At 41.4% G+C, this 27,563-nt stretch overlaps 1 protein-coding gene across 3 annotated transcripts in view; it reads left to right on the top strand.

Annotated features, from left to right (window-relative positions):
- Positions 1 to 27,563, top strand: part of ESRRG (estrogen related receptor gamma) — a 641,560-nt gene that overhangs the window by 32,016 nt on the left and 581,981 nt on the right. Inside the window, exon 1 of one of the 3 annotated variants that reach the window (XM_082656049.1) lies at positions 23,884 to 24,065. The exons of 1 other annotated variant lie outside the window; for it this stretch is intronic. The gene's annotated coding sequence lies outside the window, so the exon portion shown is untranslated. Of the gene's footprint in view, positions 1 to 23,883; positions 24,066 to 27,563 lie in introns of those variants that run through there. One more of the 3 variants, XM_082656048.1, reaches the window with a different exon arrangement.

The raw sequence follows: 27,563 nt of genomic DNA, 5'->3' as shown, positions 1-27,563 counted from the left end.
TGGTTCCACTTGTTTATTTTTGCTTTTGTTGCTTGTGCTCTGGGTGTCATGTCCATAAAAGTCACTGCCAAAACCAGTGTCAAGGAGCTTTTTCCCTATGTTTTCTTCTAGGAGTTTCACAGTTTCAGATCTTACATTTAAGTCTTTAATTTATTTCAAGTTAATTTTTCTGAGTGGTATAAGATTGGGGTCCAGTTTCATTCTTTTACATGTGAACATCGAATTTTCCCATTAATTGAAGGGACTCTTTTCTCCATTGAGTGTTCTTGTCAAATACTAGTTCATTGTTTATGCATGGGTTTATTTCTGGGTTCTTGGTTCTGTTGCATTGGTCTTTGTGTATGTTTTTAGACCAGTACCATACTGTTTGATTACTATAGCTTTGTAGTACAGTCTGAAGTCAGGGGGCCTGATTCGTCCATCTTTATCTTCCTAGGATTGCTTTGGCTATTAGGGGTCTTTTATGGTTCCATATGAATCTTAGGGTTTTTTTTTTTCTATTTCTGTAAAAAGTGCTATTGGAATCTTGATAGGAATTGCATTGGATCTATAGATTACTTTGAATAGTATGGACATTTTATTATTAATTCTTCCACTCTGTGAACATGGGATATCTTTCTATTTATCTGTGTCTTCTTCAGTTTCATTCATCAAGGCCCTGTCTTCTTTATTCTTCTTTTCTCTACCTTATCAGTTGCCTTGCTGATTCTACTAATCCTCCAAGATCATGCTTGGCCTTCTTTGACCCCATCCCATGCCCTGCTACGTTAGGGGCCCTCTTCTGTGCACCTGTATAGTGCACATAATATACATTGAAGAAGTTATCTGTTTATGCACCAGCCTCCTCCAAAGACCAAGAGCTTCTTGTAGACACATCCATGTCAGATTTACCTTGGGTATGTGAATGATAGATTAGAAAAATATTGCTTGGAATACAGTTGGTTTTTAAATAAATTATTTTTAAAGAATAAATGACAAGATCTAAGCTTTGGAAAGATTATTCTGAGATCTGAGTGTAAGTAATTGGCCAGATTTCAACTAGGAGTTGCACAGAAGGGGTGGGACGTAATTTCATTAGCCCAGGCAATACCCCAGGGAAACCTGAACTTGAGAAGTGGCAGCTCATACTCTGTGGGCCCCGGTTTCCTCACCTGCAAAAGAGGAGTTTTAACAGCATCTGTGTCATAGGATTGTCATGAGGATATACCATGCTGAGAATGCAACACATATGATTATTTTAAAAAGATTAGCATTAGTCCTATATAGTGGTGAGGATCACAGCTCTGGGCCACGCTGCCAGGATTGACTCTCAGTTTCCAGAGTTCCTTGCTGGTTGGATCCCAGCAAATTTCCTAATCTCTTCGTGCATCAGTTTTTACATCTTTACAATGGAAAGAATAATAGCACTTAATTCATAAGTTGTTGTAAGATTTATATGAATTGATGCATGTACAGCATTCAGACCTGGCATGTAGCAACACCTTAATAAACGTTAATTTGAAACACATACACACAAGAGTGGAAAGAAAAATTGTTGAGAGGGAATCAATATGAATTTATAACCAAGTGAAGTGCATGTGGATGGATATGTAATTGCTGGCATAGAGTAAGGTAGGAGAAAGAATCTGAGGTACATTTGGTTTGGGGACTGAATGACCCTATGGATAATTGATACCTTGAACCAAGATTGGGAGCAGAATAGAATAAATTTGAGAAGTTGGGCCAACATTAATTCAACTTTGTATCTGGTCAGTTTGAAATGGTGTTGAGTTTTTATGTATTAATGATAAGCAAGGAAGTTGGGATTTCAGATGTAGAATTTATGATTTAAGAATTATTAATGTGTAAGTATTCATAATAATTAATATTTATTGAAAACTGTGAACTCTGTGCTAAACATTTTGTATGCCTTATCTCACTTAAGGCTCTCAGCATCCCCAGGAGAAAGGTACTATGATCAGCTTCCTCTCACAGATGGGGAAATCAGGCCCAGAACAGACAAGTAACTTAAGGCCCCAGGTCACCTGATGAAGTGGTCAGCAAGGGTTTGACTCCAGGCAATGTTATGCTGGAGTCTACACTCTTTATTCTTTTTCGGACTATTTCCAAGGCAAAGGCTGAAGCTATGAGGTTGACCAAGAGAGCATGGTGAGAAAGAGGATGTGTCCAATAGGGATGTTTTTGACCTAACCTTCTACTTTCTTTTACTCAACTTCTTATTGCCAACAGTTCCCTCTTTGTAAAACAAAACAGTAAGGACTCAATAGATGTTGGGTGAGTGAATGAATGATTTGGATGTTAGAGGTTCAGGCTTTGTGGCCATACAGTAGAGCAAGGCTCACTGGCTCAGCCTGTCTTAACAGCAAGGTACTCAAACCCGCAGTTCACAAAGAAAACCGAATGCATCAGAATCACCTGGGGTGGTTTCTTAAAAACAGACTCCCAATTCCCAGCCCTGACCCACTGCAAAGCGAATCGGGGTCAGCCTGGCATTCCGTGTCCTTAATAAATGCCTGGGAGATTCGGATGGGCAGCCAGTTGGTTACCCACTGCATTGACCAACCAAGTTTGCCTGGGATTGAAATGTGGTATTTTTGTTACATAAAGTGCAGCCATAAAGGAATGAGATTGGTTTTCTTGTGTGTGTCCTAAACCAGCTGACGACTTTAAAAGAGGAATTCCCCAAATGTTTAGAGCAATCACAGGCTCGATGAGGTAATTACGTAGCCTCCCCAAGTGACCGTTTTGTAGGGAAATGCTCATTTGGATTTATAGTTTCTGGTGTGTTTAATAAAACCACTTTCATTACTAAAACAGCGTCCCTTCAGAAATATGGTTTTTCTGGATAAAGAGGAAAACATAGAGGAGCAGAGCATTCATCCGACATTATTACTATGTGTTCTCCACTTCCTCGTTACTCTGTGTTTGGAGAGGAGTCAATTGGGTCATTTTCTGAGCTCCATGGACCAGCATCATTCCTGCGTATATTTGAATTGTTCACAACACTTTGACCTTTACCAGAGAACAGCTCTACATTGATGCCAAGCGTTGTTATTATATAGTAGAGCCTTTGTGAAATGGTGGGGGAGGACCCAACTACACCTGTGTTACAGGCTGACTGCCATTAGAATTCTATAGAACATTTCTCAGAGTATGAGTTGACCTATGGAGAATCTGAATCCAGGCAATGATGAACCTTGCTATATCAGGGGTCTGCTGAATTTTTATATCTTAGCTTGGTCTGGTTTGGTAAATGCAAAAGAGTTTCTGGGCCTGATACATTAGACCTCTGTGCAGTTAATTCATGGCTATCCACATTTCTAGTAGATTTCACATATACTGTTGGAAACATGCACCATATATACTTTATCTCACAATAATTACACCGAAAACTAAAAAGAATCAATTCCAGTTTCACAGTATTTCGGCTTAACCATTTTTTTGCTCTGCATACAGGTCTAATTGCTTTAATTCTCATTTTATCTTTCTATAAGGTAGGGATCATATTCACTTCATTAGATCATTGTAAGCAATAACTAGAATTAGAAAAGATTTCCTTAAAGGGGACATACCTGTGGAGAAGTTTCCTTCATTTGAATTCTTGCAGGCATATTTCTTTTTGGCCCTTCATTCAGTCCTTTAATACATATTTATTGAACACCTACTTTGGGCCAGTTACGCTTCTAGGTGCTGGAGATCTCACTGGGAAAAATTAGCCAGAAAATGTCATGTCTCATACAGCATCCAGACATAGAGGACGAGGCAAACAGTAAAGGGAATAAATAAGTCAGCTACAAAGTATGTGAGAAGCCGTTAAGGGCTACAGGGAAAACAAAGCAGGAAAAGCAGGTGGGGAGCAGGTGGTGATTCCGTTTTTTTTAAATTTTATTTTTATTGGGGTAGAGTTGATTTACAATGTTGTGTTAGTTTCGGGTGTACAGCAAAGTGATTCAGTTATACATATACATATATTCATTCTTTTTTAGATTCTTTTCCCATATAGGTTATCCCAGAATATTGAGTAGAGTTTCCTGTGCTCTACAGTAGGTCCTCACTGGTTATCTATCTAATATATAGTAGTGTGTGTCTGTTCATCCCAAGCTCCTGATTTATCATCCCCGCCACGTTTCCCCTTTGGTAACCGTAAGTATGTTTTCGATATCTGTAAGTCTGTTTCTATTTTACAAACAAAAGTCTTCTTTAGAAATTAGATTCCACCTATGAGTGATAGCATATGATATTTGTCTTTCTCTTAGGGGGCTCCTCTCTGAGAGGGTAACACTTCAACAAAATCCTGAGGGAAGTGAGGACAGCCAGGGCAGCTTTTATGGAATAGCATTCCATGGGACATTAGTCCTAAGAAATGCTGAGCTTAAAAAGTGTTTCACTATTTAATAAGTTGGGAAATACATTTTAGAGATGTATAATGCTTGTTAGCATATTAAATAATTTGAAATGACCTGCTAGAAAGAAACCTATTTAACTCAAACATATTTACAAATATTTCCTTCCCTCCCTCCCCTCCCCCTCCCCTCCCCTCCCCTCCCCCTCCCCCTCCCCTCCCCTCCCCTCCCCCTCCCTCCTTCCCCCCTCCCCTCTCCCTCCCTCTTCCACCCTCTCCTTCTTTCCTAATAAGCCAGAGCAGCCACCATAGCTCTAAACCAACCCTCAAATGTGCACACAACCCTGCTGACTGATGATCACTAGGGCTTCCGAGGCAGAACAGTCCAGGAAAAATGCCTCCATTCTGGGACCCTGGACCTAAGTATGAGACCTGCATCTGCTACTTTGTCCCTCAGCAAACTGAACTTTCCTTATTTTTGGTTTCATCATCTCTAAGTTGGGCATCATAAGAATGCCAACTAGGTGGGGTTGTTGTAAGGGTTCAATAACACCCAGTGTTAATGCTTTTCTGAACTGTAGAGTCCTCCAAATACAGGTGTCTTATGTGCTTCTTTCTTCACTTTTTTGGAACCTGGGATGAGTCAGTCCAAGGATATGACCCTGTCTGGGGTTCATGTATACAGAGCTTGCCAAAGGAGCATTGAAGGAGAAAGAATGAACATTCAGCGTCTGTGAGAGAGTGAAGAGCTGCCCTCCTGGACCAGAATCCAAACCCGGGGCCTTATTAGTATCAGGCTTCAATCAGCTAAAGTAATGAATCACAGGCCCATTTCTTTACATGAGCTAGTGGTTCCCAAACTTGGGAGCATACCAGACTCACCTGGCAGTTTTAAAAACATACTGTCGCCTGTCTCCAACCCAGACATTCTGACTTTCTTGCTGTGGGCTGTGACTTGAGCATCAGGACAAGCTTTCCAAGTGATTCTGGTACATGGCAAAGTTTGGAGGCCACTGATTTAAACCAATCCCTGGGAACCTCCTTTTCAGCAGCCTGGTCAAGAAAAAAGCTTCCGTACCAGAATGTTCACTGCAGCTCTATTTACAACAGCCAGGACATGGAAGCAACCTAAGTGTCCACTGACGGATGGATGGATAAAGAAGATGTGGCACATATATACAATGGAATATTACTCAGCCATAAAAAGAAATGAAATTGAGTTATTTGTAGTGAGGTGGATGGACCTAGAGTCTGTCATACAGAGTGAAGTAAGTCAGAAAGACAAAAGCAAATACCGTATGCTAACACATATATATGGAATCAAAAAAAAAAAAGGTTCTGAAGAACCTAGGGGCAGGACAGGAACAAAGATGCAGACGTAGAGAATGGACTTGAGGACACAGGGAGGGGGAAGGGTAAGCTGGGACAAAGTGAGAGAGTGGCATGCACATATATACACTACCAAATGTAAAATAGATAGCTAGTGGGAAGCAGCCGCATAGCACAGGGAGATCAGCTTGGTGCTTTGTGACCACCTAGAGGGGTGGGATATGGAGGGTGGGAGGGAGATGCAAGAGGGGAGGGGATATGGGGATATGTGTATATGTATAGCTGATTCACTTTGTTATAAAGCAGAAACTAACACACCATTGTAAAGCAATTATACTCCAATAAATATGTTAAAAATAATAATAATATTTTTTTAAAAAAAAGAAAGAAAGAAAAGCTTCCAAGTAGATCGTTGTTACAAATCAGTGAGTTAGATTCTTTTTTTCTTCTGGGAAGGAAAACAAGGAAGAAGGAAGAAAGGGAGGGATGGAGGGGAGGGAGGAGAACTTGTGTTTATCAATTGCCTATTTGGACAAGGCATTGTGCCTTCGTGTGCATTTAATCTTCCCAATAACTCTGATACTTACATAGTATGATCCCATTTTAAAGATGCAATCACTGATCCTAAAGAGCTTAAGATATTTCCTAAGGAATTTGAAACAGGACATTTGTCCTGTTTTTCTTGGTCCTTTCCACCACACCGTGACAGCCATTCAACTTTTCTTTAGGCTCACAATGCTTCCCCCACCCTGTTTTTTCTCTCCTTAGCTTTCTGGTAAAACCCGGTATGCAGCATTTCTGCATCAATGGCAAATGAAGTCAGTGTTAACATTTTTTTTGGAGGGAGAGGCAGTTTTTCATTTTAAGCTTAAATATGATGGGGAAATGACATACTTTATTCCCTTATAATAACTGTACACATAAGGCAGCTTAATTAACAGTAAATGTAGGAGTTTTCTGAGAGAGGCCCTTTCTAAGCAAAGCACCCGTACCCTATAGCTTCAGGCCTGTCAGTAAGGCTGGCCCTGTTTTTTCCATTTCCCAGATTAGCTAAAGACTTCATGGAATAGGAACAGATGCAGGCAAATGCTCTCCCTTAATAATAGTTTATTCATTGAACATTTACGGAGCACCTACTGTGTGCTAGGCACTAAGAATAAAAAGAGAAGTAAAACATGTGTGACACTAAAGGCAGTTACAGCTGAGCAGCAAAGACAGATGTAGTAACCATAATTAAAATATGGTAAGTATAGTCGTGGAAGCACATTGATGGAGTAAAGAGGAAGGCCTGATGGGCCACGCTGGGCTCTTGCAGGGAGGGGAGGGGAGGGGGCTGGCATCTTGGCATCAAGGTGACTTTTGAAGCGTGTGGTTGGGTCCAGTCATGCACCCCTTTGGTGATTACCTAACCACCAATGCTTGAAAGATCCTTCCCTGAGGATGGTAGGAAAGCTATTAAAGAGGAAATCCAGGTTGTAAGAAGTTGAATGACTTGTCCAGAGTCGCAAAAGCCGTCAGAGGTAGAAATTAGACTCCCACTCTGTGTTCTGACTCCAAGTTTAGTGTTCTTTCCATGACGCCGAGTTTCCTCTGCTGGTTCAGCTTCTGGCAGGGCCGCAGAGCTGAGAACATAGCTGGTGACTTGTAGCATCAGGTGACATCTTGATTATTTTTTCCAGTTGAACCTGGTTGCCAAGGAAAATTTTCTCCCTTCTGAACCTGGGCAGTGAATATCTCAGATGAAAATAGAGCCTTAAAATGAAAGAAATCCAGAAAACCCCAGGTATAAAATAAAATCTGAGCTGTATCGCCCTATTCAGAAATTTATGGTATAAATACAGATGTCCATAAATATTTAAAATCACCAACACCCTTTTGCCTTGGGTGTTACATAATTTCATATTTTACAAATTAGGTTTTATTCAAATAAATGCAATTTTATTTCAGATGCTTCTAACCGCCCCACCCCATCTATATTATCAGTTTAAGCCATTGCCAATTTACTAATGATTCCCAAATAAATTTCTCCAGCCACAGATTTCTTCTAAATCTTTCCCGAGGCTGGTAGACTATGGCTGTTCCACAGGCTGTTAAGCCTCGTATATCCCAAACCAAATTCATTATTTTCTTTACGCAGCCTTTATTTGTATCTCTTTGACGTGCTATCATTAATTCAGTTGCCCAAGTCAGACACTAAGTTCTGTTGATTCCAGCTTTCCTGCCAAATACCGTCCCATCCCTCTTCCCCACCTCACTGCCACAATTCTGCTGCAGCCCCCATTCTTTGGCACCTAACAGCTGCCATGGATCTTAACTGTACTCCCTGAAACAATGAGTATTTCCCCACACTAATCCATCTTTCTTAGCACACAGAGCATTGTCCAACCAGTTTAAACCAAACCAGAAGGCTTTTCTTATTTTAATTCAGTATTCAAATCTTTCTAAAAGGCTGGTCCATTTTCGCTTGACAGTTAAGTAAAATACCTTGAAGATAAATTTCCGCGATGATTGAAGCTTTTATTGTGCCTCAAGGCCATCATTCTGAATACTGGTGATTATTATATACTCCCCATGTTGTAGGCAGCATGACATTTGGCTTAAATGGATGTGTTATTCTCTTTTAAGTTCAGTTTTAAAATAAACATCTTGCATCAGTGGTTCTTAACCTTTCTGGAGTCATGAACCCTTTTGAGAATGTGGTGAAACTTAAGGGTCTTCTCTTGAGAACACGGCACAGGCACACACACATACACACATATTTTGCCTACGACTTCAAGACTTTGAATTCATCCATGGCTCCCTAGAACAATCATGAAATCTGGGTTGAGGACCCCTGCCTTATATGAAATTGTTTTCTTTCTTCCATGTCAGAGGCATGGTATACCTTTCTATTTTAAGGAAATGTTCTTATGAAGTTGGTCCCACTCGATTTGATTAGCTGTAATACTTGCCCACCCCCTGATTTCAAGAATGGCCTGGGATAGGGCTGTTTACCTGTATCGTCTTCCTGATTACACCCTTAACTAGCTGTAGGACTTTGTGATGTCCTATAACTAGCAAGATACAGTAGAAATCAACTTAGATCCTTAGCCAGGGGACCTAAATTCTTGTCTCTATAGCCTCTGCTAAGTTTATAAAATTTTTTTAGAAACACAACTCTAGTGTAAAATGAGGCACGTCTGCCATGATGGTATTTCGTTGTATTGGAAGAGTGCTTTCACTCCTGCTATTTCACTTTATCCTAACAAAGACCTGATGAGAAGGTCGATGAGTTATGTCTTCAATGCATAGGGATAAATAAGGAAAGGAACACAGACAGAGGCTTGATCCAAATTAGTTACATCAGGAAATATATAAGAGGTCCCATTCTGGTTCTAGCCCCCAACTGCTCTTCAACTAACTTCATGATTTAATTCAAGCTACAGGTGATCAAGGCATCAACGCAAAAACACTTGGACCAATTTACATCAAATGAGGTCTGTGCAACCATCTGATTGATTGTGGCAGGAAGAAAACAAGTTGTAGGCAGGCATGAGTGATGACTGATAACATTTTGGCTGATTTGGTCGGCTACTGGTACACTCAGTTATTCATCATTTTATCTTATATAAAAGGGGCCATCTCGGCAAAGCTAAGAAGTTTGAACATATTTTTGTGTACAGATTTTTTTCTGAGCTACCCTTAACTATACTCAGAAGTTAGAAATATGATCTTTGTTCATTTTACCTGAGCTACCCAGCATATGTTTGGTAATCTCCAAAAAACCAATCTTACTAGGCTGATTACATCTTTCCCTGTGCAAGAAGGAAACTGAAGCCCAGTTTCATGAAATCATTTGCCTGAGGTCACCCACAGCTGATCAGAACCACACCCAGAGAAGATCACAGGGGACTACTTGTCCCCACTTATTTTCCTATATATATATACTTTTTGCACTATGTGGGCCTCTCACTGTTGTGGCCTCTCCCATGGCGGAGCACAGGCTCCGGATGCGCAGGCTCAGCGGCCATGGCTCACAGGTCCAGCTGCTCCGTGGCATGTGGGATCTTCCCAGACCGGGGCACGAACCCGTGTCCCCTGCATCGGCAGGCAGACTCTCAACAACTGCGCCACCAGTGAAGCCCATTTTCCTATCTTTTTAAGCAGGAGAGTTAATATCTTGACATGTAGCAAATTCAACATCCAACAGAGAAAGGCTCGTAACAGCTGAAAAGTCATAATCAAGTTTACAGTTGCCTTCCAAATACTACAATTATATATGTGTCCGCCCCCCGACACCTCCAGCACACATGCTCTCATTAAGTTCTATGTCATCAGAATATGCTTCTCTAACTGAATAGCTTCACCTTTGGCCTTACTGGTTTTTTCCTAGGGCCTGTGTGAAATAAGCTTGTCATTTCTCCAGTTAAAAGGATAAAACTGTTGCTACTTAAAACTTTCAATTTCTGTCAAATTGAACATTGGCATTGTAGCTCTCCAAAGGGCAGTTTTGTGTCAATGAGTGCATCAGAAGCTGTTTTATGAGAGCCTGTGTTGTACTTGGCACTTTGTTAGGCAAGCCAGAAGAGACAGGAAAAAAAAAATCCATAATCCTGTTAGAAAGGAATTGGGAGGTGGTGATTAAAAAAGCAAACCCCTGAAGCGGTTAAATAACAGTGATGTCATATGTAGAAGTGAACATTCCAGAACAGAGAGAGACAATGATCAGTACACTCGAGAATAGTAAATAATGACTTTGTGGGCAAAATAGGATTTGAACTTGGACTTGACCAATGACATTGAAGGCTTGGGCAATGCTATTGGAGTAGGAGTTAACAGAGAGTGTGAGATGGGCAGTGTATGACAAGCCTGACTGCGAGATTCGACTAGTTAGGATGCAAGTTGAGTTGGTTAGGTGGGTAGATAGGCAGAGAGCGTGATAATGAGGGCTCAAGGCCCTTGAATTTGAATCCCAGCTGGGTAACTTTGGGCAAATTACTTAACTTCTCTGTGCCTCCGTTTCCTTGGGTAAAATGGGAATACCAATAATCCCTCTCTCATATTGTTGTTGAGAAGATTTAATTAGATTTACAAGTTCCAAACACAAAGTTTAGAACAGTGCCTTCAATGTGTTCCATCCACCTTAGTAAGCGTTTTTACACACTTTGGTTTCGTTGGGAAGTTAAACTGAACGTGCTCCAACAATATTAACTATTATAGTCAGGGTGAAGCCAGAAAATAAAGACCTGAGAGCGGTCTGAGGAGTTTGAACTTGAATAAACAACAGAGAGCCATTGTCAGGCAGAATTGGATTTAGAAAAGCTGGGCTTAGAAGGGATCTTTTCAAACCTCCAGAGAACTTGAGTACCTTGCCTTCTACACTTTACTAGTTGCTCAAAGAGCTCAGCCCTGGGGAAGGAAACCATTTGGTCACCTTCACTGGCATGTGGGTTGGTGACAAACAGCACAGAAGGCAATTGTCTGAAAAAAAAAAAATTGGATTTCAAGGGATTAAAGTTAGTCAAATTTTTATGGTTCTTTCTCTTGGCATTGGGTCTGTAAGGGTCCAGTTCTGAGGTTAATAAGTAAAGAAGCTGGGGAACCAGGTTGGTAGGTTGAATATTAATGAGCCCCTGTTGGAGAGTTACTGAAAAGTCACCAGTAACACGGTGCGATGATGTCTCCTCGAATTCTGAGTAGACCCTCGCCTTCTTCAGAATCATCGTTGACCCTGATAACCCCTAAGCGCCAGACAGGTCTGCACTGATTCATCCTTCGGGCATTCCAAGGAGACAGATAAGTAGAGCCAGACAGCTATGTCCAGTTGTTTAGGGTGGCGAGGTAGAGTTAACTTCTGGAATCTGTCTACTAGTCAGTAGTCCTGAGACCCTCCTTCGGTTTACTTTAGTGAGGCTCTTCTCCAATTCGGATTGTATGGTCTTTACATAATTACAGTGTCTTCCCTCTGGAATTTGCTAGTGATTCGTGGTCTGTGACTCTAAAGGGAAAAGACCTAACAGGTGACTTGCTGTTTTCATTAAACTGAGCCAATCTCTCAAATAGGTAAACTAGTTGTAAACCTATAGCAGCTGCAGATTATTTTAGAAGAGTTCAAAAGTTTTCTACCAATCAGCTTTGTTTTTCAGATAGGATACTCTCCTCCATGCTTTATGTTTTGCAACCTTAGCTTCTGCTGTCATCTTTTAGGAATTTGAATCAGTGACTTTACCGATACATGATGGTGACCAAGGTCAACAAGAGGCTTGGGGAAAAAAAATTCCTAAGCCTGTTCTACTACTCCAAATGGGGAATTAGCGATAAAGAAGGGCAATGTATTTGCCAGACCTCGTGCTAGATATTTATTTTTCAGTAATGCATACATAGTGATTGATATACACAATATTATGATTAATAGATGCTACGGAAAACATACCAAACAATGTACAAAGGACACAAACTAGGTATGACAAAAAGACATGCTCTCTGCTTTACCTGTCATGTAGCCACACCATCTAAAATACATTCTCATGTTTGCAGAAATGAATATTAAGGATTAATTTTGAGAACTTCCCTACTGATTCCCGAGAACCTAATTATAGAAATGACAAATACAGTGAATGACCAGCAATATCTTTGTATTAAAAAAAAAAGTTTTCTTGCTATTGTAGAAGAGTTCAAATAAAGCTAGTTATCCTTTCTGCCCTTTTAAACTACCCTTGTGGGTCAGATGCCTGCCCCCCCGCAAATTTCCGGATGTGTCCAGAAAGCCCCTCTTATAGGGGCTTGGCCTTTTCTGTGTCTCTCTCTTTTTCTTCCCTGCCCCCTCCCCATTTTTAAAGGGCTTTAAAGAACATCTCTGGGAGACAAAAATAGCTCCAGTTGTGAGAGGCCTACACACTGGGAATGCAACTGAGAGATGCAAGTCAGCAAGTGCGAGCCGACAACAGGAGTGTCTGGCCCTGGGTGGATGCTCCTCGCTGTATGGGTGCCGCTTCTCTGCCTGGGCCTGGTGGGTAGAAGGGAAAATGGTTTTTCAGGGGTGGGCGGTGGGTCGGGTAGGTTTGGGGTCCGGCCTTGTTAGGAATGGAAACCCCAGCATTCGGGGCCGAGGGGGCTCTTCCTTCCCCTCCCCCCAGGTTTTAAAAAACGTCTTTTGCCCAGCCGGGGATTGGCGACGGTCAAAAGGGAGCCGTTGGCACTGAATGTCACCCTGAAGGTAAAATGAAAGACAAAAGATGAACGCATGCTTGCTTTCCGTTCGGCAGCGGCGGCTGCAGCGGCAGTAGCAACAGCAGGATTTAAAGGGGAAAAAAAACCCCACAAAAAACCCCACACGCACAGACACACATAAATACACACCCAGAGGCGTCAATTATGCCAACGCAATATTGCAATCAAATCATGACAGTGCCGGGAATTTTTTTTTTTTTTTGCGGGGGGGAAATCTAGATATTTATTTTGCAAAAGGGAGAGAGAGAAAGGCATGCAAACAGAAACGTGCACATACCACGTAACCACCCGAGGAGAACCTGGCAGCCTCTCTCTTCTTCTGCCAAGTTATCATTGAGAAAACAGACAGGCATCATGACGTCCTGGGTCACAGGGAGTGCGGACCGACGCTACCAAGAGCAAAGGGAGGCGCCCGGGCGCTCCGGCTAGCGGCGGGCGCCCCTCGGCCCCTGGCCGCCCGGCTCGGTGAGTGCACAGCCGCGCGGGACGCGGACCCCGGGGGCCAGGCCGGCCCTGCACCCGCGGGGGCCCAGCGGGGGGCCGTGCCCTTGGTCCCGGCGAGCCGGCAGGCACCCCCTCGCCCGCCCGAGGTCGCGGGAGCCCAGTTAAAGGAGGCGTGTGTAAGATGTGCAATGTTCCTGCATGGGGGTTTTGTAGACTTTCCCAGCCAAAGCGACCGGCTTCGGCTTCTTTAAAATCCCCGACGACTCACCTGCTTAACCTGCTGCAGTTCTGACCCTGCCAAGGTAACTGGTCCAAATCCTTATCATCAACATCTGGAGACAGACATTTGCATCTGGGGCATCCTTGATTTGCAGTCCTGGTGGAAATCTCTATTGCTTCCCGCCCCCCCCCCACCCCGCCTTCCCCCCTTCACTTGTTTAGAGTCTCTTGGAGGAAAAAAAAAAAAAGCAACCCTCCCTCCATCACACAACCATAAGTCCTATCCCGCTGTTGTAGACTCGCCTTACCATGACTGCAAAACTGTCAGCGCGTGTTCTAGGGACACTGACCAATTTTCATTTCCATGAGATTTGTTCTTTAAAACACCTCTCCCATCCCCCTTCCTGGATAGAGACTTCAGGGCTTGGGAAAGTGGCAAAGAGTGAGGGCAGAGTTAGGGCGCTGGGACTGGGATGGGTGCGGGGCGGGGGGAGTCCTCCGGTCTCAGGGGGCGAGGGGATCCGGGGAAGGGGTCGTTGGGGAGAGGGTGGTGTCAGGAGTTGAGGACCGCTGTCGTGGGCTGGCCAATCCTTCTGGTGCTTGCTGCTGCCGTAGTCCTAGGTGTCTCCTGCCTGTCCTCTACGCCTCATTCCCTGTCTCCCCAACCCGTTCACCTTCCGTGGGAGTCTCTGAAGTTACACGGAGGTCACCCGACCGTCGTGTCATTTTAAGTATTTCAAACCACCTACCTACCCCCTTCCACCCCTCAAGTCTGTCCGATGCATGTCGGATAGACCCTCCCCCCCCCATGCTTGGTGAAGGGAGGTTCTCAGAGAGAGAAAGACACAGAAGGCAAAGCTCTCTCCTCCCATTCTCTTCCCTTCTGGCAACCTTTTCCTAGCTGCACCCCTCCCCCATTCAGAATCTTAATGAACAATTCTGGAAAAGTCCGGAAGGGCCTGGAGAAACCCCTCGCATGCCTCACTGCTGTGGAATGATTATGTCTGTGTTTATTTCTTGTGCTTGCTTGGGTTATGTTGTGAATTGCCACATGGGTTGCTTAAGCTAGGGAGGCTCGTTTGCTGTGTGTTGGTATTGTAGTACCAGGACCAGTGGCCACACAAAAAGGCAGACACAGAAAGCACAGGATTTTTCTACTCTAAACCAGAGGGCAGTGTTGAAAATAACACCTTCTCTCTCTCGATTTAAAAAAAAAAGAAAAGAAAAGAAAAAAAAGAGAAAAAAAGAAAGAAATTCTCAGCATGTGGGTTAAGTGCAGCTGTTAGGTCCACATATGACTTCCTACTCTTTTCAAAACACTCCTGCATAATACTTTAAGTCAAGAGCAAGAGACCTGGGGATGTTTTGAAGTGTTGCGAGCAGCTGAATGACTTGGTTTAGTTTTGAAGAGAGACTCTCTTTTGTTTCTCCCGCTGCCCAAAGACCAGATAGGGGAGTGTGTTTGGAAAATGCCCAAATTCAGAAGCAGCAGGCAACAGAAAAGAGGAAGAAATGTTCTCCCAGGGAAGGCAGGGGATGGGATTGGGGAGTGGGGGAGAGGTGTCAGGGTTTGTTTGTTTGTTTTTTTTCCCTGTCCAGTAGATTTGACGTTATCAAAATGAGTTAATCAACCTGAGAAAACAGTGTTCTGTCCTTGTGGGCAAGAGAGGGAAATTTGAACAGTTCTCAAATCTGAGCTGAGGAAGGTACTTGAAAACATGGATGGAGATGGAGTCACGTGGTAGGGTTTCTTTTCCTTCAAATACAAAACGAGTTGAGTATATCATGAAACAGGCCTATGTGATCTTTCAGATATAGATTTGTCTGTCAAGCATGGCTTTGTTGTTTTTACTAAAACAATTCTCATAACTCTTTCAACTCATGTTATAGAGAATTAGAAGTTTTTATATTGAGAATGGTATCATATAACGCATAGAACTATCCGTTGACTGGGGAGATGAATGTAGATAAAAGATCATTTCTTTTCTTTAATAAATCAAAATAGCATTGAAATCTTTGTGCATGATGTATACGGAAACCTGCTGGTCTTTTTAAAGGGGAGATTGCCAAGGGAGCAAAGAGACCTTCTGATGGGTGGTGCTTTAACAACAGAGAGCAGATCAATCCATTTGGTTTCCATGTCTGTGCCACTCAATTTATTCTGTACAATTTTTCCAGAAATTAAAAGGTTACCAAGAGAGTTCCACGTTCCCAGCTCCAACTGAGCACCACTTATTACTGCAACAGGATTTCAATATTAAGTGATCTGGAAGATATTTCATCTCTCATTTTGAGTTCTGAATTTGAATCAGCATGAGAATGGCAGGGCAGCAAGATGAGGTATAACTAACCTCGTTGGCAGGCAGTGGAAGGGCTGGGAGGGAAAGTGTTGCTGAGAAGACTAACTGGGGCTGTTCTCAGCAACCTTGTTTACAGAGACATTTCAGAAGCAGCTAGAATTTTCACAAGAGCCTGCCAGAGGTAATGGGCTTATGTTTGAAATTGATCCTAAGTGTGTCTTTTTTTTTCTCCTTCACGGACTTGCTATGTACCTTAGCTGAACACTTAAGGCAAAACTTTCCTTAGGCCCCAATGACATTTGCTAATATAGACAAATCCCTGGATTACTGTGTCACAGGAAAGGAGGTTATTTATGAGGTTCTCCTTTGTTTGCAGATGTGTCCATGCAAGTAGCTTTAGCCCTGTTTTATTTGTTTATTTTTCAACAGCAGGCATGCTTGACTGTGTTCAATGCAAAACAAATCACATCCGAGGAAGTTAAAGTATGCCTTGCAGGTTGATCTATAAATTGGTTTCAATTAGACACTGGAGATCTCATTATCCCAGTGAGGGGAATTTATGACATAAAGTAGGAATTTTGTATTTGTTTCAAAATTGTTGGAAAACTGTGGGAACAGAAGGATTTTGAGGGAAATGCCAAAAACCACGTTAATGAAGAAAAACAATGTTGAGATACTTTTGAATAATAGATAGGCTATGTGATGGTCAACCACAAGATAACATTCTTACACAGTATCTTTATGGCTTTAAATTGGCTGCATTGTCAACTAAGCCTACTCCTCTATTAAGCCATTATACTTTTCAATTATTTAACATTTCTGGCCAACCTATCTTCTATGGTCTTTTTCTGTACACATCAGAAATGATGTGTACAGTAGTAATGGCTGGCTGCTAGTGCGGGGACTTTGCAGTGGAGAAAGGTTTAATTTTAACTTCTTGGGACAAATACTACAAAGAATGCACAGAGGAAAAAGAAAAGTTATGGAAACAGACGGAGCCCTATGCGATGGAGAGAGCTACAGCCTCGAAACTTACCTAATACAATTTGAGTTAGTCTCACTAAGAAAGCTTGACAGTATCTGCCTTCTAGGTACTGTGCGTTTGGAAACACTGTATCTCCATTTAAATGAAGATCTGTTTCCTCCAGGGAGCAGTTGGTGAATCCTTCCGTTGAACCACTGGTATGAGGAAACCAACTGCAAATTTTTCCTTGAACAACAGAATCTGTCGTTTCGAAGAAACGATGACTGAGTTTCATAGTACTGTGATTTTTTGAAATTCACTGAAAATATCTCTATAAAGTCAAAATAACGTACCTCTTGTGCCAACAAAGAAATTTTCTCTTGTCACTTTTTAAAAGCTGTGAAATAATTCTGCTTTGCAATTTAGTTTTAAGGTTAGCATTGCCATTCCAGTAGAGTAAGCGGGCCTTAGGAATTAGAGGAGGGAATTACATAGGCGTTCTATGTATTTCTTATGCTCTCAGGTTAGCAGATGGGGGCAGGTGCTGTAGGAAAGTTGAAGGATCTTTCTCTGGAACCATCTTCTTTTGATTATTTTGAACCTAATTTGTAAGAGTATTTTGTTTTGGAATCAGTGGTAGTGGTGGCCAAAAAGGAGAGCCAGATCCTGTGAGGCCTTCTTTTGAGAGACGATTGCAGAAACTAATTCAGTCTTTTGAAATAGAATGTAGACACACAACCTAATGATTTGGGATCTTCAGATTCAGGTAACTGGGAATATCTTTGCAAATCATTAAATAAAAATTCTCTAAGTAGACATTGTGATGATGCTAAGACCCTGTGTGTCTTTATCACACAGCTAGGACAGTTTTCTTTTCCTTGGCAATTAGATGCCATTCATTCACTCAACCCTGAATGATTTCTAATTGTGAAGGCCCACTCCTCCCTTAGCTGACTTGCTGCATCGTATTGGGTGTAAATCCCACCTCCCACTCTCCCTCTGATATGTACACCATGTACAGATATTTTATAATGTATTTATACCATTATGCTCGATAATTCCTGTGGTTGTGAAGAAGAATCATTGATAGTTTTAAATCAGGCCTCTGTTTATACTTCTATTACGAAAGATGCTTTGTTCATGGAAACAAAGGAATGATCATAGTTACCGCAAAAGAGGGTTAAATGTGTTTAGAATTCCTGTGGTAAAATGCAAGACCCTGGAGAATCAAAGCTATTTTATTTACTTAAGGACACTTATAGCTGTTTCAGGTGACCCGTCTGCTAAAATAAATAACCTGGATAGGACCCTTTAAAGGATGCTAATTAATGAATGCGCTTGTTTTATTTTCCTTACACAAATGAATTTTTGTTTTTAACTTGGAAAATATGCATATCTGGCACAGTGATCTTTTACTGTTTGGAAGATTCAAATTCAGAATGCTAGCTTCATATGAAGCACAGCAAAACTTTTGTACTCCTAGTCTGATACATATGTGGTAGGATAAACAGTGTTTCCAGATATCTGTGTTACCAGAGTGACCCATTTCAATTTGATCTCACTCTAAGATATATTAGATTAATAAGGCTGATTTTATGACCAATATCATATTCACAAATACTTGTTTTCATTAGCACAATTATAGATCGTGAGGTAAATTTCCATATATGTTAAATACTAACAACAGAAATAACTAACATTTGTATAGTGTGTTACAGTTTATAACCATACGTTATCTATAAGCTGTTCTTTGGAAGAATATCTATTGCATTTTCTTACTCAAGAAGGCAATCAGGTAAACGTAATATGAAAATAGATTCTTTTACCAGAGTTTTCTTTCTCTTTCCTTTCCTTTCTCCCTTCCTCTTTCCCTCCTCTTCCTTCCTTTTTTCTTTTTTCCTTTCTTAATGGAGAAAAACCTAATGATGCTTTTTTTTTTTTTAGTGGGGCATGTATAATTGCTTATGACACATTTCTATTAAAAAAGGAGCTGTAACAAGCAATCCAACAGGATTTTTAGAATCTGTCTTCTGCCTACCAGTGTTCTTGAGGAAAATGTAAGGTTGCTGAAATCATTTCATGCCCTGTATGTTTTCAAACATAAATCAGGAAAATTGTTAGCGAGTTATAGCTCTTCTTAGAGACTGTGGCTATAGTGCTCTAGTAAACACAGGCTATATATTTTCCCAAGTTATTACGTGTGGAGAGAAATCCAAAGTTGGCTATTTAGATGAACAGTTTAATTCAGTTATTAGAAATCCATGTTCTATTTAGGGTGAACATTTATTTTCCAAAGGTTGAAACAATGGGACATAATACCGGAGGGCCCTTTGGATCCATCAAAGTTAGAAATTTGTGTTTTTTAGCTAATGTGTACATTACTGAACATCGATCTTCAGCTCAGGGACAGTCAAAATGGTCCTGAGCAGAGTTTATACTATGATCCGGTTGCCGTCTTCATCTGAGAACCGTGACCCTTTGTTTCTTTCTTTCTTTTTTTTTTTTTTTTTTTTTTTTTGCGATACGCGGGCCTCTCACTGTTGTGGCCTCTCCCGTTGCGGAGCACAGGCTCCGGACGCGCAGGCTCAGCGGCCATGGCTCACGGGCCCAGCCGCTCCGCGGCATGTGGGATCCTCTCGGACCGGGGCACGAACCCGTGTCCCCTGCATCGGCAGGCGGACTCTCAACCACTGCACCACCAGGGAAGCCCTGTTTTTTTATTTCTGAAATGAAGGGATATGACTTGATGGTCTCCAGTGATTCTGAATTAAGTGATTGATTAATAATGAATAAACCAATTAATCATACTCCTGTTTATTTCTATTCTATAAGCTAATTATTTACATAAGTATGGCCTTATGCCATGACTGGAGATATTAGTGTGTAGAGTAGTAACTAAGCTCCGGTTCAGGGGTTTGAAATGAAAGCCTCATGAAATTTAGCCACTCAAGTTTACACTGAAATTTTTCATTTATAGACTAATTATTAGATATATACTTTTTTTTTCACAGAAAATAATCTTAAATGCAGATGATTTTTCTAGGCTAAACCATAAAAGCTTATGTTACTTACTGAGGTGAATTATTGTATATCGTTGAGAAAAAAATGTAAAAAACAGTTCTGTTATGAAACAAGTGATAAACGTAACAGAAAAGCCATAAAACTGATGATAGTTTATCATTTATCTAAATTCTGGAGGGTTGATGTTTAAGAGAATACACATATAAATGGAAGTTAAAAAGATAGGTGGAAACTATTGCAGAGTATCTGGAAGGGATTTTTTTAAAAAATATTTTATGCAAGGGATTTTTAGAAACTTCCAGGATTTTTAGAGACTGGCTGCAAATTATTTCTTTCCCTGGGCATAGTGTAACATTAGCAGTACTCCTAAGTTCCTCACCTGTAATAAGATTTGTTTTTTGACAACCAGTATTGAAAAGTGAGAGAGTGAGAAAAAATGGAGAGAAAAAATTATGCTCTGAAGTGATTGGTCAAGATGTGAGAGAAGAAAAGATGGAAGGTGGTTGAAGGTAGAAAAGAGGCATATGGGGGTATGTGTGGTGTGTGTGTGTGTGTGTGTGTGTATGAATGAGACAGAGAAAGAGAGAGAGAGAGAGAGAGAGAGAGAGAGAGAGATGGATGGCTTGGTCTGCATTTAACTGATCAGTAGGTTGGGAAACCAAAAGGCAAAAGAGGGAAGCTAAGGCATGCATATTCTTCCTGAAGAGAAAGTACAGTATGTGAGTTATGTGGAGAAACGTTGGAATTAGAGTTTGACCATCCATTTTGAAATTTTTGCTGGGCCACTCATTGCCTGTTTTGATCTTGTGAAATTATTAAGTTCTCTGAATTTGTCTTATCGGTAAACGTGTAAATAAGAAAAGCATGTGCTTCCAAGATGGTTGTGAGAGTTGAGTGAGACTCATGTGTATAAAAGTGCTTGGAAGTTCTACCTAATTTTAGGTGGTGAGGAAAAGTCATTGGGTCAAGCGGTTCTCCGTGCTGACCAGGTGTGACAAAGGCTTAGGCCAATTCGTTTAGCTCCAGAGTGGTCTTTGGTAGGCATGTTTCTTGTCCATTGTGGCCCAAGAACTGTGGTGGGTTCATTACATATTCTTTTATTTAGGGAGGAAGCAGGAAGTAGTATGCAGCTGGCCGGTTGAAAAGAGCGGGCCTGATAATTCTAATGTATGCTATGCCAGTGCACAGGAACATATTTACTTGCTTTACAGTTGGCCACAGCTTGTCTAATACACAAGTGAATGACTTTGGAAACAAAAGCAATGTATCCAATAATTGTTTTCTTTGTCTCGAACATTGCCTGTCATTCCCACTTTTGCCAGGACGCTGATATTCATCTAAACTTCCTGGATTTTTGTTAAGGCTGAAGGAATCATGGTTTGGCAGTAAATACTAATTAATACTAATATAAATTCCATTTAAAAAAAGATTTCCAGGCTATAACAGAACTGATTAATGCAATACATCAGCTGAACTCCAAATTCTAAATTCTATACAGATCTCTCAAGAATATTTTTATTTTTATGTAGGGTTCACTGATAAACGTTTAGCCAATTCTTCCATCAGAAATGGCCTACACTTCAAAGCCTGAAGTGAAGCAGTAGATCAAGAAGTATTCAAGAAATTTGGGCTGTTTGTTTAGACAATATATCTTTAAAAAGCAGATTCAAAAATCTGCTTGGACTTTACCTGAGGTTGGTCCTGTGCTCTGCTCTAATTCACAAGATAATGACCAACAGAATTCTATACTTTGTGATCTGTCAAACCTAGAAACTGAAGTGAACCTAGAAATCAAGAGATGTCTTGGGATCAAGTTGGAATCTAAAAGTAAATATTCAGTGGCTCTTACCAAAATTCTTTAGTCCTCAACATATAGAATATATGCTAACCAAATGGAGAAAACAATATTTGGGTGATTTAGTTATGAGTCAGTGTTAAAAAACTTTGATATGTGTGTAATTATTTGAAAGTAACTGAAAACCTAGCATGAACTCTGGAAGGCCACAAATAACCTCCAAACCACTCTTTGTTGAGAAGCTGTAGCCTCTTATGAGATTGATCATAGAGAGTAAAATGGACCCAGCTTGAGTTTCTTTTACATTTAGGAAAATTTATTAAACACATAATGTGTTTAGCATCAGGTTAGGTCTGGTAGAGAATACAAAGTAATTTTAAGATATAGTTCCTCTCTTTAAGGGAATTACACTATCTTTAGGGGAATATAATAACACACATTAAACTATTAAGATAACAGTCCAATATAGCATGGTGCAGAAAATGAAGCCATGTGACAGAGTCATATGTATTGCGACAGAATCAGAGCTTGGGTTGAGGTTCAGGCTATCATTTACTGGCTGTGTGACTCTCACCTCTTTAAGCCATAGTTTTACCATTTACAAATTGGGCATAGTTTCATCTGTCTCCTAGGATTGTCACGAGAATCAAATGAGACCAAGTGTTTGAAAGTGTTTTTGTGCTTTATGATAGAGATTACACAAATTCCAGGAGGGGGGGGAGGAAGGACACTGATAGCATTGCACTTGAGAGTAGGGGCCGTGTCTCAGCTGACCTTGTACCCCCGAGTCTGGCACTGGGCCTGGTTCTGAGAGGGGGCTCAGTAAATGTTGGCAAATGCATGCGTGTCAGGCACTGGGGACAGCCCTTGACCTATGTTATTCTTTAAATCTTCCCAATAATCTTGTATGGTAGATATATATTGTCTCCATTTCACAAATGAGAAAACAGAAGTTCAGAGATTTTAAGCAACTCCAATCTCATGTAGGTAGACTGTAGTAGGGTCATGTTAGGAAGCTATCATTACACTACAGGGTCGGAAATTATCATTACGCCTGAACCTTAGTGTGGGCAAAATGAAAAGCAAAGGCCTTGGATAACTTACCAGTTGCCCAGGCAGCTCATGGGCCAGCTTTCAGAGAAGTAGGAGAACACTTCCCGGTGCTGCCTGACACATTTAACGTGGCCTTTTGTTGAACTGTCAGTCCTGATTCCCACCCTTTGAAGTAAGGTGCAAAATCGTGAGAAAATACCATATAATATACCATTACCTAGGCTTGTCATTGGGACAGAAGGGAGAGGAGGGGCAGTGAGGCACACACAGATGCTGAAGTGGTTAACCAGTGACTTGGATTAAGTTTTCTCCAGCAACCCGCACCAAGTCCCCGAGCCCCATCTGTCTCGTCCACTCTCTTAACTTTCCCTCTCAGAGTTGGCAAGGTCTGGAATTTCCATTCTCCTCCATGATCAGGTGGTAAAGAAGGTGATGCCAATACCAAACAGCATATTCACGTTCTGCATGGCTTGCCTGCCCCTAACATCCCACCAGCCTTATTCTATCAGTAGGTTCTACTGGAGTGAAATTTTACAGTTGTGCCTAGTTTAGAATCAACAGTAATAAGATGGCCCCCAACCAAACAGGAATTTGAAAACTCCAGCCTCTGAATTTGGAAAGCAGAATAGAGAACTAGGTACCCCCGTCCCCAGTCCTATGTTATGTTTTCCTCTGTTTATTTGTGAGCAATGTCCAGGGAGCCTGAAATACTCAACACAGGATTAGTAGTAACCCACTGTGGATCTGAAGGTTTGTATAAGAAATTGAGGGGAATGCATTTTAAAAATTGGGATTCATTTTTAAAAATTCTGTGAAAATACAGTACATAGGAGGTCAGGACAGCAGAGATTAGGGACTATATTTAAGGTAAGTCCAGAGAATACCTTGCACTGTTAGCAGAGTCCAGCCAGTAACAGTGTTTAGTTTCCCAGGAACTGCGCTAATATAGTCGAGATGAAACCTGGGGTGGGGTGGGAGGGGCGATGCTTTCCATGCTCCTCCCCGATCTGTGGTAAGTCTGCTGGGTTGAACTGTGTGAAGTTGTCAAAGGTGGCTCTGCTCTCCAGCCCTTGGCACGAGCTCCGCTGAAATGTGATGCCATTGGTTTTCAGTAAAGGTTCCTTTCTGCAGGGCTGCAAACACAGATCAGCTGCTACTGTGTATACACAACCAGGGAGCAGATCAACCAGCACATTTAAAGCAGCCTTTTTAACCCCGAGACTTTCCAAGACCTCCTCTCCACGCAGGAACTTTCCTTCTCTGTTGTCAGATTGAGCACCCTGCTCTTGTCATCAGATCCGAGCTAGGCTCCCTGCTGCACAGTAGAGAGGCTTCCTTAAGACATTTGTCCTTGAAACTGCACCAAACTCTTGGAAGAACCCAGAACGTGTAAGTATGTATGATTTAGGCAGCAAGAGGACAGGGCAGAGCTGCAATCAACCATTATACAATATCCGATTAGCAGGGCAAGAGGGATTTTTCCGACGTTTTGTTACATTCATTTTCAATTCGTTCTGAGAAAACAAATCAATTCTAGCTTCTGATACAGTGACTTTGCAGTAGATGGGGTTGTATGTAATATGTTAGCTTTAACTATTTGCTGTTCTCATTTAGCATGGAGATGTGACTTGTGGGATGGTGATGGTGGGCATTAAACTATAAAACTTCTAAATTTTGATTAGGAATGATAATTGCTGGGCATGTCCATCTTGAGAAACAAGTTTGCTTTGGGGAATGTTTTTAAAAGAATTAACCACCTAAATTCATGGACAGTAGAATGAATTCGGACCGTTCTCGCTCTCAATAAAACATATTAGTTTGCAGTTTTCATTTACTCATAGAGAGCATTCCGCTGAGGTTTTGTCTTAATTGAATCCTACCCAGTGCTGTCTGTGTGATGTTTTACTGGCTTGTGTATCTGTTTAAGTTACTTTGCTAGATTGCAGTCTGGTTAAACCTGTGTTTAGGCACTCTCTCGATCCTAAGAACAACCAGTGAAAGGAATGCTCACAGAATTTGGGAGGGGGTGGGTGGGTTTGTTTTAAAGGGTGGTCGTATTACCCTTGAAAGCTGTTTAGCTGCACAACGTGAATGGCTGTCAGATGGAGACCACAGACTGAATACTCCGAGGCTCTAAGTCAGATGTCAGCTTGTCCACTTTCATAACTCCAGCCAATAAAAGCTCGTGCCCCTTTGCTATCAATTTTTAATATGTACCAATACTTAGGTTTATAAGATTAATTTCTCTCAGATTAGGCTGATTGATAGCTGGACTGTGGTTTCTTAAGAGCTGGTTCCCTGAAACCCACAGCAGAGCTGCATTCCATTTAACTAGTGGATGTAAAAACGGGTAACCATGGATTCAGCCACCACTCACTGCCAGTGCAATGACTTGTTGTAAACAATACAAATGAGCCAGGAGAGCAGAGGCAACCAGACATGAAATGATTTTAATAGAAATTACGGTAAAAGGTCATGTGATGTGGTATCAGCTTCTGTTCGGTTTTAAAGGGAAAGTCTGTCTTTTCTCCCCCACCTCGCCTATTCCCAACCCACCCAAGTAGATGTCTCCACAGACTTGGCAGGTCCCATGCTCTGCTTCCGTGGAGAAGGGTGGCCAGGGTAATTCTGGGCAAAGTGTGGTGACTGGTGGATTTTCAGGGTAAGTACCTTCCTTTTTAGAAACCAGAAGGACATCTGCGTCTTCCTGGGCTTCCTTCATGGAAGGTCATGCTAATTGCGTTCTAGAAGTCCTCAAGCTTTGATGTAAGAGGAATAGGTCATTTTGTTCCTTAGCCTTTACGGGATGCAACTGTCTTTTCTCTGCCTTCTGAAGCCTCTGGATTATTTCGTAACCTCGGTGTTTCTGAAAACTCTTATTGGCTTTAGAAGCAACTCCTGCAATATGGTAATGAGCACATGCAGATACCGGGAGAAGTGCTGTGTCTAACCTCTAGGTTTGCATCCACGCAGACCTTTGCTGAGTTCTACAAGGACGAGCTTTTACAATACGATTTGCATTTCTCTGGTAGAAATGGTTTCCGTGCGTGAAAATGACTGAAGTGTTCATAAACGTGCCTTCAACCAAGAAACATTAGCACACTGTACCTGTGTCAAGTGCTACCCTCATGGCTTGTTTGGTACTGATCCCAGCTGTGCTTAGTCAAAGGCAATGAAAGAAGAAACTCTAGTCTTCAGAGTCTGGGAGAAAAAGGGGCGCTTAGAAGCCAGATTTGGAGGGTGGTCCCGAGTTGGTACCTAGTGGGCACGAGAGAAGGGGCTCAGAGTCACTGTCGCAGACAACCCCAGGCACCTTGAGCAAAGGTCTGTCTCTATATGTGTTGTGTGTCAAGGTGAAACAGACCTGAGCTGGTCTCTTGAGCCATACCACCTTCTGCGCACAGATGGTCGAAATCATCGTATCATCTTGGAACAAAAGATCATGCTGTGTTTATATTTTACCTCCTTTTACCATGCAGGTACTTCTGAATAGATGCGTGATTGTACACATATAGATGTCATACTGAATAAAAGAAGTTGGGGCGTTTATTTTTCTATTAATACCTTCACTACGATAGACCCCATCGGCACATGAAAAAAGCATGGGGGTTGTAATTTAGAAGCTCAGTAAGATATCAGAGCATCAGCCTTCTCTATATACACTCAGGAGTTTTACCTAGTGGACTCTTTGTTTATACCTGTGAGTGTTAACATAGTACTTATATTTAAGCTTTTTTTTTTTTTTTTAAATGAGTTTTTTAAGATGTTGGAGTGCCTCATCGCATGCTTAGACTGAAGAATTCTTCAGAATGTTTTAGTTGTCTGCGGTCGCATGGTTTGTTAGCTATTCTAATATTAGCTTTGCTTATCAAAAAGAAACAAAAGAAGAAACTGTAGTCATTCATGTTGGGGGCCAGGGAGGAGCAATTTGAAGCTGACAGGGGAACACCAAGTCCAGGTGAGGTTTTGGGTAAATGATAATAAAATACATTATTTTTACTTTTCCCAGCCTTGATTCTCCACGTTGAAGAACAGGAATAAAGTATCAACTACAAGGTGGTTAGAAGCACAGACGGTGGAGTCAGACGTGGGTTAGAGTCTTTGCTCTGGACCTCGTTATGCTTAAGATTTTGAGCAAAGCGACCGTCTCTCTGAGCTGGCACCTTGTCATCTGCAGATTGAGGAGGGTAATGCACACCAACGGGCGGGTGAAAGGGTTAACTGAGCTAATGCATAGAAAGTATTACTATTTCCCACCACGTCTGGCATATAGTAAGTGCTTCATAAGCTGTTCCTAGTTTCATTATTATATTTGACCGAGGAAACATTTGGGGAAGTAGAATCCTGCTCTAAATGCTGGGTCAGAAAAAGACAATATTCACATCATGGGTTGGTCCTGTTCTAGTGACGGTTGTACACGCAGTAACTGGTCATCACTTGGGAGATGGTGATTTAGTTTGTAGCCTAGTGTAGTGTTTTTATATAACATTTGCTAAAAGCCTAAAGTAGTATCTTTTTGCCATGTATTTTTTCATTTTCATGCAAGTTATGCAGGAAAACCAATTAATTTTTTTGTGTTTATGATTTCTGGTAACTATGGCTATTGCGGTAACATGCACATTTTATCTATGATCCTATTGCTAGAGTTGAGAGCAGAAAAACACCTAGAGGTATAAGATATTCATCATTACATCAATCCTACAAGCTTAAAACTAGTGGTAACTAGTTCTCAATGATAATCATATCTACTAAAGAGCAGTAATAATTAACAGGCTAGCTAATTAGACACTACCAAAGAGACATTTCTTTTTTCAAAAATTTTATTGAAGTATAGTTACTTACCATGGTGTGTTAATTTCTGCGTATAGCAAAGGGATTCAGTTATAA

Source organism: Grampus griseus (assembly GCF_964374135.1).
Source record: "Grampus griseus genome assembly, chromosome: 1".
Classification (NCBI taxonomy): domain Eukaryota; kingdom Metazoa; phylum Chordata; class Mammalia; order Artiodactyla; family Delphinidae; genus Grampus; species Grampus griseus.
This window is presented reverse-complemented; position numbering and strand designations above follow the sequence as displayed.